Source organism: Perca flavescens, chromosome 22 (genome assembly GCF_004354835.1).
Source record: "Perca flavescens isolate YP-PL-M2 chromosome 22, PFLA_1.0, whole genome shotgun sequence".
NCBI classification, from domain to species: domain Eukaryota; kingdom Metazoa; phylum Chordata; class Actinopteri; order Perciformes; family Percidae; genus Perca; species Perca flavescens.
This window is the reverse complement of record NC_041352.1, coordinates 791,043-804,546: the sequence shown is the minus strand read 5'-3', so window position 1 is coordinate 804,546 and position 13,504 is coordinate 791,043.

Here is a 13,504-nt window from a genome sequence, read left to right as displayed (position 1 = left end):
TAAACAGATGAATAGTGTTTAAGATTTTAACAACAGTGTGATTGATTTTTTAAAAGAGTTTTGGCAGTTGCCAGTTTAGTTTTTACAATGGGATTTAGTGTTTTAGCAATTCAGAAAAACTGTAAGTAGCCTAGTATTATTATGGAGTTTCCATGTTTTTTAAAGTCTAATACATGTAAATAAATATAGCATTAATTTAGTAAAAGAGGGAAAGTATCAAAAAGGATAGGCTTATTAGGTATAAATACATTGTATTTTCTTTATTTGAAAGTCTGGCCCCAGAGTGTCTGCTTAAAAAATGGGAAAATGTAGCTGAAAATGTAGTTGATGACCACTGGTGTAATGCATCCTTGGGTTTCATGAAAGAGGCTATGTAAATCTAAGTTATTACTATTATTATTACGTTGGTTGCTATAACAAACTCTTGCTAATGCTTTGGCTCGGGACACAGTGACACCCGGGTTAGCTCACAATACATCCAAAGTAGGCTAAATTAACCCATGTGTAACGGGTACCGGCTTGGCACCCCTTTAGCAGGTTGTTGAGATAATCCTGTAACAACAGGAAATAGTACACAGAAAGAAGTACACAGACAGGACAACGTGTTGTTCTTTCTTCATTCAACTGGATTATAGTTTTATCCCTCACTTGAATACTCTTCTTTCTGTTTTATTATTTTTGCATAAATGCACTGGTCAAAACCAGATATAACGCTTAACAAGAAAAGGTAGAGGTACATAGACCAATTTACATCTGTTACATAACTATAAAATATACTCATTCCTCATTGACATAAAAATAAAAACTTTTCTGTACAAAAACATATCATATATGTCTATCTTTGTATATTATACCTTCATTGAGACTACTAATGCAATATACAGTACAGTAACACATCAACCTTCTCCTTAAGGTGTGTCTAATGTGAATACTTTCACCATTTAGTATTTCCATCCATCCATCCATCCATCCATTCATCCATCCATCTTCGTCCGCTGTCGGTGTCGGGTGTCTGCTCCAGCAGGGGACCCCAAACTTCCCTTTCCCGAGCAACATTAACCAGCTCCGACTGGGGGATCCCGAGGCGTTCCCAGGCCAGGTTGGAGATATAATCCCTCCACTTAGTCCTGGGTCTTCCCCGAGGCCTCCTCCCAGCTGGACGTGCCTGGAACACCTCCCTAGGGAGGCGCCCAGGGGGCATCCTTACCAGATGCCCGAACCACCTCAACTGGCTCCTTTCGACGCAAAGGAGCAGCGGCTCTACTCCGAGCTCCTCACGGATGACTGAGCTTCTCACCCGATCTCTAAGGGAGACGCCAGCCACCCTCCTGAGGAAACCCATTTCGGCTGCTTGTACCCTGGATCTCGTTCTTTCGGTCATGACAATATTTAGTATTTATTACTAATTATAACAGAAGAGACGGATAAAATATACCCACTAACTATCCAACATAGAGTAACTCTATGAGCAAGGAAAACCTGGTAAGTCCGTATTGAAACGGCATTGGTGGGAACGACTAGACAGCAAATGCTACACGAAAAATAGGCTAACCCGTTAGCTCAAGCTCAGGAATAGCAGTAATTAGCTTGAAAAACAACACACAATTATAACCTAATAAACATTCCGCTGCAATAATGAGCTGCTACACATTGTCTTTCTTATTACCAATGTCCACGAGCCACTGACAGAAAAAACACAGTAGAAAATAATAGCATGTAGCTAAATTTGGGGAAATAACAAGTAGACACGACGCCATTACGGGACATACAAGGTTACCGTTATTTCAGTTAAAGTTCACTTTTAACTTAATTAGCAACACATTAGCGTGCCGATACCATCTTGCTTATGACTAGAATCATCTTCTAAATGGCTGTATTGCATTATGTGTTGGAAACTAACCTGTAACAGCAGGAAAAAGTACACAGAAAGAAGTGAGACAGGACAATGTGTTCTTTAACCATTCAACTGGATTATGTGCTTGGGTGGTCAGAACCGCTCAGGGCCCTGTGCTTGTCGGTGATGTCACAGTACACCATTGGCTGTACGTTGGCATGATGACGTAGCAGATTGTGAATGGCTGTAGAGTTTACGGGTGTCGTTTTCGTGGTTCTTTGGATCAAATATAACCAAGAAGAAGAACTATGGAGAACTTTTAGAAATTTCTTTGTAGTGCTGTATTGTAGATAATTCCACAGAAACTAGATACACTTTGAGTTTTAAGTATAGCGGCGGGCAACACACACACACACACACACACACACACACACACACAAACACACACACATAAGCTTACCTTTATCGGCAGCTGACATTAGCGTCGTAATGTTCTTTCACACGGTTTAATCCACACAAACACACACAAACTCACAAACAAAAACAGCTAACATTCGTGTTGCAACGTTCATTCACAGTGTTTAATCCACACACACACACACACACACACACACACACACACACACACATTAGCTGAACTTGATCAGCAACTGACATTAGCGTCTTAACGATATTTTTTTTACGACACGAAGATGTATTTTTAGACATAAATATTGGAATTGATATATGTTACATATATCAATATATATACAAAAAATAAAATATATATAAATATATAGGCCTAATATTGCCATAGCAAGTGTAAATGAGCCCGAGCACATCGGAAGCAACGTAGTTTGAACTAGTGGCGTTGCTGTACTGTGACGTCACCGACAGGCGCAGGACCGCAAGCAGTTCGGATCATCCGAGTACATCTGGTACCTACAACGGCACTCACAAAGTGTACTGGATGCTGTGAAAACTACTACTGCCACCTACTGGCGCAATATGGAATAGCATGCCCTTACTATTCTTATTACTTTTAAATGATCAACCTATAAATTAAGGTACACAAAAATATGAAAATCCATCTTCAAAGCAAAACAATAAACTCTTAAAAAAAGCAAATATACCTTTATATCACAAAACCCTTTTTATGAGTATTACACATGCAACACTTGAAATGCAACGATGCATCAGTAACATATTCTCTTATTGTAAATAAATTTGTTTCTGTCTGAGCAAAACATTCATCGCAACTATATGACCTTCCAGTAACACTGACTTAGTAATTCAGTAATACGATGGGTAATACATGCTTTCCTCCCGTGGATATTAGATCTTTACGACAGCAGGTGCGGAAAAAAAACCTTTCACTTTTGTCCAAAGGGGTTACTAGAATCAACACAAACTGAAAGTTCCTCGCAGCCACTTTAAAAAGACTTGTTTCTCTTCACTTACAGATGCCAAAATGTGGTGTGGAGTTCCCTTTTATTGCTTCAATTGTAAAATACCAACAGGTTCTCACTCCCATCTTGTAAAATACGGACGCTTGGTCAGGTGCCTTTGTCATTGTTATTGACTCTATAAGTCTCCTTTAGCGTCATATAACACACTTTAACTAAACGCGCTTGGTCGGGACTATTGGCGTCCCTTTTGACGCAGTTATGTTTAGGAAAAGGTCGTGGGTGGGCTTACGCTTCCGTGACACGCAGGAATAACAGGACGGTTAAAGAAGAAAGCAACTTTAGGAAACGTGACAAGCGGGACACGAACCCCGGTCTCCTGGGCGAAAGTCCTGTGTTTGACCCATCCACCACCCCGACCAGCCTCCCTACGAGGTATTTCAGCCTTACATACTACTCGCTAAACCCCGTCCCTGGTATGTTATACAAACACGCTGAAGCACGCCTTTTTCGTCGCTTCAGACGCTGACAGCCGCTGACAGCCGCTGACAGCCACTGTCCAAACGTCCGTATCTTACGAGTTCGGAGTGAGAATGGGTTGAAAATACCAAGTTTAGTAATCTGCTTCAACTAACTCAAAGCAGTCCTCCCTTGCACTGTAGTATAATGGCCTAACAAGATCCAAGCCGGTTTGTTTGAAGACTATGAGGGAAAAGACACTTTTGGGATGGCTTTTAGGTATACTAATTATCCTCAAGGCCCAGCCAGAAGTAACAAATTATGAGCCAGAGTCTTACACGGCTGTCCTCTCACACTGCCAACAGCCAAAGATTAATCAACCAAGTTGCTCACAGTATGAACGTAGAAATCTATAAATAAAAATAGGATATTTAATTGGCAGTCTGGACAAAAAACAGCAATCGAATTATAAAATATTACTTATGATAAGGCAACCTGACATGAAGCCTGATCAAAGGCACACATATATATATATATATATATATATATATATATATATATATATATATATATATATATAAAAAAACGATATTCAAATAAAGTATAATTCTTTATTAAAATGTGTATGAAGCACCTTGGTTAGATTATCTACAGTTGAGGGAGGAGAGGCTGAAGGTTATGGCACAAAAGTAAAAAAGACGAACTGATTATGAGTTATTTAAAAAGAGAAACAGTCTCATTATCTCTTCCTTGTTCTTTGATGTGTTCACAGGGGAGCTCATTAGTCTCATCACACGCATCAATTGCAAATGCAGCTCCCCCACCCCCTTTCACTGACGTTTTTTTTACCTTATCTAGCCGTCAGGTGAAGCATGGTGAACTGTATTTATATGATGAAAACCCTCTGATTATATTATGTCAACAATACTGGAGGTGTATGCGTTTTGGAAGGCCACCCATGGACATGTCTGTGGGTGGGAGCACCGGCAGAGAGAAGCAGACTAATTGACATGTCATTGCAGTATGTAACTAAGCTCAGGGCCTGGTAAACAGACAGCTCCATATTTATTAGAGGGGTTTATTGCAGGGGTTGCTAATCAGTTTCCTGTGACCCAGGAGTTATAGAATGGTGAATGGTGATGGCAGCTCTGTCCCGCGCTTCATCCTGGAGAAAAAAAATCTGAATACCTCAAGAACAAATGTGTATCTTGCCGCTGCCTTTCCAAATGAAGAAATTGTATAAAACATTTTGCGTCTCCAAAAGGAGCTTTGTGAAGTCTGATAAAATATCCAGCATCAGTAGGGTCTGAAGACTGCAAGTTTGAAAAGGCCACAAAGCAAAGTACAGCTATCAAATACAAACTAGCAGCCAAGCCGGTACCGGGGGCTCTCGGGTTCAAGAGGTTAACAGAAATTGCAATTGCATGCGAGCATAAAGAGATCCTCAAGTTTAAATAAACAATAAGTGGTTATTATTTAAAATGGCTCTGAGCCAGATTGGATGCCTATACTAGAAAATGGGAAATGACATCTACTCGGTTCAGATATTCTGGGGGAGGACCACCAGACCTCACCTTAGATTTCCCCGCCCACTTTTTGTAATTCTGCCTAGGCCCAAGAGTACAAGATAACCACACAATGAGCAGGCTGCAAAAACAGCTACACAATCAAGCAATAATGAACATAAACTACAATGGCTACTAAACTAGTCCCACATTAAGTTACAAGGGTTTCACAAGTAAAGCAAAGCTTTCATTTGAACACTTAACCCCAAATGTTTTTAACTAAAGCTTATACACACACAAAGCAGGCTTCAACAAGGTCATCATGTGCTATTTGCATGCTACTCTACAAGTGATGGTTCGGAGTAAATTCACCCTCCTTTGCACCACGACCTCTGCCGGTAGCAGTAGCAGCAGAGAGCAGAAGCCAACAGGCAAGTGTTATTTAAAATAAACTCCTGGTGTACTTACAAACTTTCCAATCCATCGTTTTATGAGTACATAACCTATTTGTACTAGTGTAGAAGTTTGGTATCATTTCGGGCATTATTAGTGGGGTAACTTACGAGATACACAGTTGGATCCATTAGCACCTGCACTAAGCTATTCAACTGATAATGCTAACTCTCCCAATGTTCGACCCAGGTGAAAAAAGCTTCTGGGGGGTTGTTTGGCTCGAGGTCGTGGTGCAAAGGACCCTAGGGTGAAATTACTCCGAATCATCACTTTAAGATAAGGACTTGGATGAATCTAACCTCCTATTTAAAGCGTTCCCTACCTACCTTAGAGAATTTGCTGCATACCTTTACATATTTATCTTCAGTGGTCCAGGCATATCAGAGGCCACCCCAGGGCTACCACAACAAAAGCTGTGTTGGAAACCGTTCCCTCATTCACTCACTCACTCACTATTCCCTGTATAGTGTTTATTAAATAGTGAACTATAAGGGAATAACCAAACAAGATTTCGGACACTCACTGAAAACACATTGTTGTGTGACTCACGTGCGTGCGTGAATAAAACCCAATTAACAAAACTGGTTAAAAAATAATATGAATTTTAAAATAAATCCCCAGAAGAGTGTGACACAGCCTTACTCTGGAGATAAAACTGAGATCAGAGGCCCGTACTACGAAGAAAGATTTGGCGTTACCGAGGTAACTTCAGGTTCTACCCAGGGTTTTCTGTATCACAACGGTGGATTACTTGTTACCGGGTTCAATCGCTGTGGTAGCTTATGCTGAACACCTAAACTGGTTGGAGATCAGAGATCAACCGGTGTAAAAGCACCGCTTACTGACCAATCAATACTCGATTGATAACGGCGTCACCGTTCTCAGAAGATCAGGTAGAGCTGAGCTGCGGAGAGAGAGAGAGGTGCGCTCAGAAAAGTTCAAACATTTAGAGACCGACAACCCTCTTAACATTCCCTAATGGATATTTTTATGAAAGATATAGATTTTCAGTGGAGGGAATTACATATAGGCTATTTATCGGCTTCTTCAGCCATATGTTGCCAATGCGCACATCGGTTTGAATTATGTTTTAATATATTTTTTATTTTCTTTCACGACTGCTTACCACTGCCAGGGTTGCAACTGATAATATAATAGGCTACAGTGTTTCCTTTAGGATTTTTTTTTAGCAGTGGAGCTGGCTAAAATCTCTTTTATTTATTTATTTATTTATTTATTTATTTATTCTTCTATGCAGGAAAAACCCTGGAAAGTGTTTTGAAATAAATTAATAGATAAATGATAACCTCAACCAATCAATCAGATAATCAAGCTGGAGCTGTGGACGGGAAACACCAAAATAAAACCGGATGTAAGAGGTGGCATAGTGGCCATCATCACTCTTAGCTACCGTTTTTCCCAACCTGGACCCTATTTTCTTATGATTTTGTGTCTAAGTGACTGATGGGAACAACAATCTTTGACATTGGTCAGTGTTGTAATGTAACAAAGTACAAATACTTTGTTACTGTACTTAAGTAGGATTTTCAAGTATCTATACTTTACTTCGTTATTTATATTTCCGGAAACTTTTACTTTTACTCCACTACATTTCCTAAATAAATTGTAAACTTTTACTCCACTACATCTAATATCAGAAAATTACTTTTGATACTTAAGTAAAGTAAATATCAGATACTTTAAGACTTTTACTCAAGTAATATTCTAAAAGGGGACTATAACTTCTACCAAAGTCTTTTTCTGGTAAGATACTTTTACTCAAGTATTACTTTAAAGTACTTAATACAATACTGACATTGGTCCAATATTAAGCAAGAGCACTGCAGTCGGCAGCAAACCAGCTACACAGTCTTTGAGACCTTTCTGTTTAACCAGAGACAGCTCTAAAGTCACTAGTGCTAAACCCACCAGATTCCATTTAGAAAAGCAATACTTTTAGCATGTATAGAGCCAACATATTTTCACATGTAAATCAGTAAACTATGTGTTTACTTCAATCAAAACTAGAGTTGTGATGGTTGGAAAAGTGGAAAGACGACCCAAAACGGCTTTTCATAGTTTTATTTTGTTTCTGTCGACTTTGAATGAAGTGTATTTTACGATGCTAAAATCTCTATTTATTTACATGGAGTCTTCATAAGCTTGAACCCTTGAGTTTTTATCAAAGACATGCACGTCCAAGCTTTGGAAGTGCTCCAAATATTGTTTTCTAATCAAACAGGATCAAACAGGATTTTTTTCCTCCCATAACACTGCTTAAAATACATCCTCACTACCCCTACTTTGCAACTCAGTAGCAGCATCATGCTATAGAGTACTATTGATGTACAGCTAGAATGAAAATTCGAGAGGCCTTATTACAGGAAAAGATGCTTTGTCCTGTTTCATTATCAATGTCATATAGAGGAAAAGTCTTATTTAGCCTTTAAAAACAAGTCCTTAACTCAAACTAATTCCTAATTAATCTGTTCAACCTCACGTTGGAAATCCGAAAGATTAAAATTCCAATCAAGCAATTACCTGAATTGGCAATAATTTGGTCATGTCTCACTTCAACTTAAAGTGCACTTGAGAGGTACTAGAAGTAAAATACTAGTGGGCTACAGTACGCTCCTTTAATTTTCAACCCATTATCACTGTTATAGTGACATTTAATGTAAAACATTAAAAAGATGGTTGTATAATTTGAAGACAGATAAGATGAAGATATGGCTTTTTTTCTATTAATCACACAGGACAAGAAAAAGAATATAGTTTCAGATGCTGAGGCTGCTATACTGTAGCTGTTTGCATGAGGTTGTGAAGCACACACACACGCTATGTTTAAAATCTTCTCTACTCTATGATTTAATATACTGAATATGCTTAGGCTTTTTAAATATTGAAGTGCCAGCATGAATATGTTACAGCTTCAGTATATGAATATATTTAGGCCCTACCTTATTAAATACACTGCAAGCAAATCATATTTCAGCAATACATATTACAGAAAGGAACATTCAGTTTGAATATGAATGTAATCTTTGCTATTTATAAGCTGTGCTTATAAATGATACGTTCCCATGATTAGTGTTAACATGGTCATTTGTAATAATCAGTCTCAGACAAAAAGCCATAGCTCATATGAAATAATGCATTGCACTCCCTCACTCATAAAAACAATTACTGTGCGCTTATACATCAAGGACATGGGGAATGTAAATATTTGTCATGCTGCATGCGTAGTTCTATGCAGAGTAAAAGTAAACACAATGACAGGGTGGGTGGTGGGTCTTGCACAGTGAGGAAAATAAGTATTTGAACACCCTGCTATTTTGCAAGTTCTCCCACCTAGAAATCATGGAGGGGTCTGAAATTGTCATTGTAGGTGCATGTCCACTGTGAGAGACATAATCTAAAAAAAAAAAAAAAAAAAATCCAGAAATCACAATATATGATTTTTTAACTATTTATTTGTATGATACAGCTGCAAATAAGTATTTGAACACCTGAGAAAATCAATGTTAATATTTGGTACAGTAGCCTTTGTTTGCAAGTACAGATGTCAAACGTTTCCTGTAGTTTTTCACCAGGTTTGCACACACTGCAGGAGGGATTTTGGCCCACTCCTCCACACAGATCTTCTCTAGATCAGTCCGGTTTCTGGGCTGTCGCGGAGAAACACGGAGTTTGAGCTCCCTCCAAAGATTCTCTATTGGGTTTAGGTCTGGAGACTGGCTAGGCCACGCCAGAACCTTGATATGCTTCTTACAGAGCCACTCCTTGGTTATCCTGGCAGTGTGCTTCGGGTCATTGTCATGTTGGAAAACCCAGCCTCGACCCATCTTCAATGCTCTAACTGAGGGAAGGAGGTTGTTCCCCAAAATCTCGCAATACATGGCCCGGTCATCCTCTCCTTAATACAGTGCAGTCGCCCTGTCCCATGTGCAGAAAAACACCCCCAAAGCATGATGCTACCACCCCCATGCTTCACAGTAGGGATGGTGTTCTTGGGATGGTACTCATCATTCTTCTTCCTCCAAACACGGTTAGTGGAATTATGACCAAAAAGTTCTATTTTGGTCTCATCTGACCACATGACTTTCTCCCATGACTCCTCTGGATCATCCAAATGGTCATTGGCAAACTTAAGACGGGCCTTGACATGTGCTGGTTTAAGCAGGGGAACCTTCCGTGCCATGCATGATTTCAAACCATGACGTTTTAGTATATTACCAACAGTAACCTTGGAAACGGTGGTTTCAGGTCATTGACCAGCTCCTCCCGTGTAGTTCTGGGCTGATTTCTCACCTTTCTTAGGATCATTGAGACCCCACGAGGTGAGATCTTGCATGGAGCCCCAGTCCGAGGGAGATTGACAGTCATGTTTAGCTTCTTCCATTTTCTAATGATTGCTCCAACAGTGGACCTTTTTTCACCAAGCTGCTTGGCAATTTCCCCGTAGCCCTTTCCAGCCTTGTGGAGGTGTACAATTTTGTCTCTAGTGTCTTTGGACAGCTCTTTGGTCTTGGCCATGTTAGTAGTTGGATTCTTACTGATTGTATGGGGTGGACAGGTGTCTTTATGCAGCTAACGACCTCAAACAGGTGCATCTAATTTAGGATAATAAATGGAGTGGAGGTGGACATTTTAAAGGCAGACTAACAGGTCTTTGAGGGTCAGAATTTTAACTGATAGACAAGTGTTCAAATACTTATTTGCAGCTGTATCCTATAAATAAATAGTTAAAAAATCATATATTTCTGGATTTTTCTTTTTAGATTATGTCTCTCACAGTGGACATGCACCTACGATGACAATTTCAGACCCCTCCATGATTTCCAAGTGGGAGAACTTGCAAAATAGCAGGGTGTTCAAATACTTATTTTCCTCACTGTATGCTTAGTGAAGAAGTAGCAAGGCCCCTCCTCCTCCGCCTCTGTCACAAGGACCAGTACGCTTTTGACACTGCTATTACTGCTTTGAAATGTGATGATAGATGGATGACAAAAAAAACTTTTGCTATTGTGGTGGTGAAGCTGAAAACCATCACAAGAAACACGTTCATGGCCAGTAAAGGGCTGATGTTTCCTCCATGGCTAAAACGGTCTTGCTCAGGGGTGGTGGCTGTCCACTGAGTATGACAGGTAGTCCGGATTAAAGCTGGTTGTCAGTTCTTTTGTTTTAGTGACATTAAGCTCCATAGCTGTCTGCTGACACCAAGTTTGGAGAACACTCTCTGATCACACAGGACAGTGAAAGCGATTTCATCTGCATATTTGTATGCATAGCTTTCGTCTTGTATCATAATTTCAATGGTATATACACTGGAGTTCTGCAGCTTGTCTAATTATGAGTTTCTATGACACACACCCTCTTGGGTGGACCCTCTGTGGCCTGTGAGAGAGAACATTAGAAGTAACATTTACCTTCCGAAACAAACAGTACTTATTTTTTTTTTTACAAACAATGGTTAGTAATTCTGTCAACTTGCAGAGTCTTTCAAACATATAATACTGCAAATAAGCTGCTGATTATATCCTCTCTGCAGAATAGACTGTGTTGGCTAGTGTGTCTCTGTTTAACTGACAATATACTTTCCATTTGCTGTCATGTTGAATTTATTCTTCATCTATTGTGGGTTCTTACTACAGACAATTGGTGTCACTGCATTGGTTTTTGAAGGGCTCAATGTGAGACAAACTGTTGTGTTCTATCCTTGTCTCTCAGATTCAAAAGATGGCTTTTCATTTGCAGAGAAAAGCCGAAAATTGGAACAGCACTGAGTGCAGTGTCTTTTTTTTATGGAGACGTCCGCTTTGTCTCCGTGACAGACACAACAGCACATCGAGTCTAAAAGCTCCCACAAACTAACTCTCTAGCCTTAATGACACAAACAGCTTTGGATTCACAAACACTTTAACCCAGTGACATGGCAACAAGTGATGTAGAAAATATAGTCCTGACTTTTGGGTGCAGTTTTGTCAACGAGACTAATTATGCATTATGCTGCCAGAGTGTTTAGACAGTGTTCAAAAAACCCAGTCCCAGTAGTTGCTTTTACCACAAGCTAACAGACAGGACTATGGGGTAGCAGACTGGAAAGGGCTGGCTTTCTTATGACAATGAAATTACAATAATATGAAAAAGACTAAAAAGCTCCAGGGATAAAAAGCCCATCTAGTGGCTACTAAGGCTACAGAGTTCACCCCACAATACAAGAGCTTCCTAAAGTTTGTCCAATGTGTATTGAAGAAAGAACATGGGGTCAATGTATCAATATCAAATATATAAAAAGGGTTTATTGCCACAATAAGTTACACTAATGTGGAATTTGCATTGGTGAATGGGCATAGTCTGCACATCTGCAAATCTACATAAAAATTAAGAGATATCTTGTGTGTAAAGTTGTCACCCCCCACTGGCTGGTTAAGAGTGAGGGGTCAGCAGTCAATGGCAGTATAAAAGCCTATTTTACTATTCTCCTGGCGGAAATATTAAAATTACCACACAACAAATATGGGCCCAGTTAGTGTTCCAAAGCAAAGCGAAAAGGAACTGGAGTCAATAGAGGCCCAATAGCTCATTTGTGCTCTCTGCCCCTCTGGCAGATTAATCCTGATAGATTTAAACATCCAGCACTAGGAAATTACCAGTGGCTACAACATCTTTTGTATCTTTGCTAAGATACAATACTTTACATCTACCACATTTTAATGTCTAGGCTTCAGGGAATTTCTTGGCCTGAATATATAAAATCTGCTCTTGGCTTTTGTTTCGTTTTTTCATTTATTTTGTAACACCATTCTAAAATGTGTTATACCCTATGCTACTTTTGTGTCTTTTTTTTCTGACAGTCTCCAACCCTATTATAAATTGCCTTATCTTTAACCTTATGGCTGCTATCTTGCAGTCTCTAGCTTTGTGGCAGCATTGGGTCAAACTCTAGACCTCTGCTGGTGGCCTCTTTCTTTCCATGCCTTTCCCCATTGCCAATTTCCAACACAGTGGTCCAAGAACATAGCATGATACCATTGCTGACAATGCCCTAGTCAGCAGCAGCTTCATAGGATGTTGTCATTTCAGATGGTGACACTGACCTGGGGTTTGATAGATGGATGCAATTATTCCCAACACTCCCCCACCAGCACCCAGTCACCACAGTAACTCTCACTGCAGGTCGGAAACCCATCATATGTGCTAGTCCGGTAGTTAAAGTGGTCATTTGAATATTTAAGAACAAGTTTTTTGTGTCGCAGTGTATCAATAAATACATTTTTTAGCAATCATCGACTAAACTTGATCGGTATTGGCATTTGATTGTAAAACCAATGGGGACTGACTATGTTGAGGGGAGTGATTTACAGATTCCGGTAGGCTGTAGATTATTGCTGTGAAGTTTCAGTGCCAGAAATAAACAAGAAATATAACTTACTAGTCAATGGTGTATTTTCTAAGATACTGAACCCCAGTTCCTCCAAGTAGAATTGTCAGTACCATGCATTTATGGTAATCAGCGTGGATGTGTGGGTGAATGAGAGGCACATTATAAAGTGCTTTTAAAAAAAGAGTTTTCAATTTATTTCTCCAAGATACACAGTGAAACTTAAGTCACCACAATATTTTCATGTGGTTTTGAACACATTTATAAAAAGGTGTTAAACCCACCTGTGAATGGTTTTTACATATCAAGTCAATTGCAAGGAAACATGCTAAGTTTAAATACTATCTTTTCTGACAACAATGCTAATGCCAGGATTTTCTCATTTTGAAATTTCGGTTCCATGACGGAATTTCTGTCTGTGTTTTGGCCTGTGTGTTGTTATCAACTGCCCAGTTTGACAGCCAGGCCGGGTTGCCAGATATAT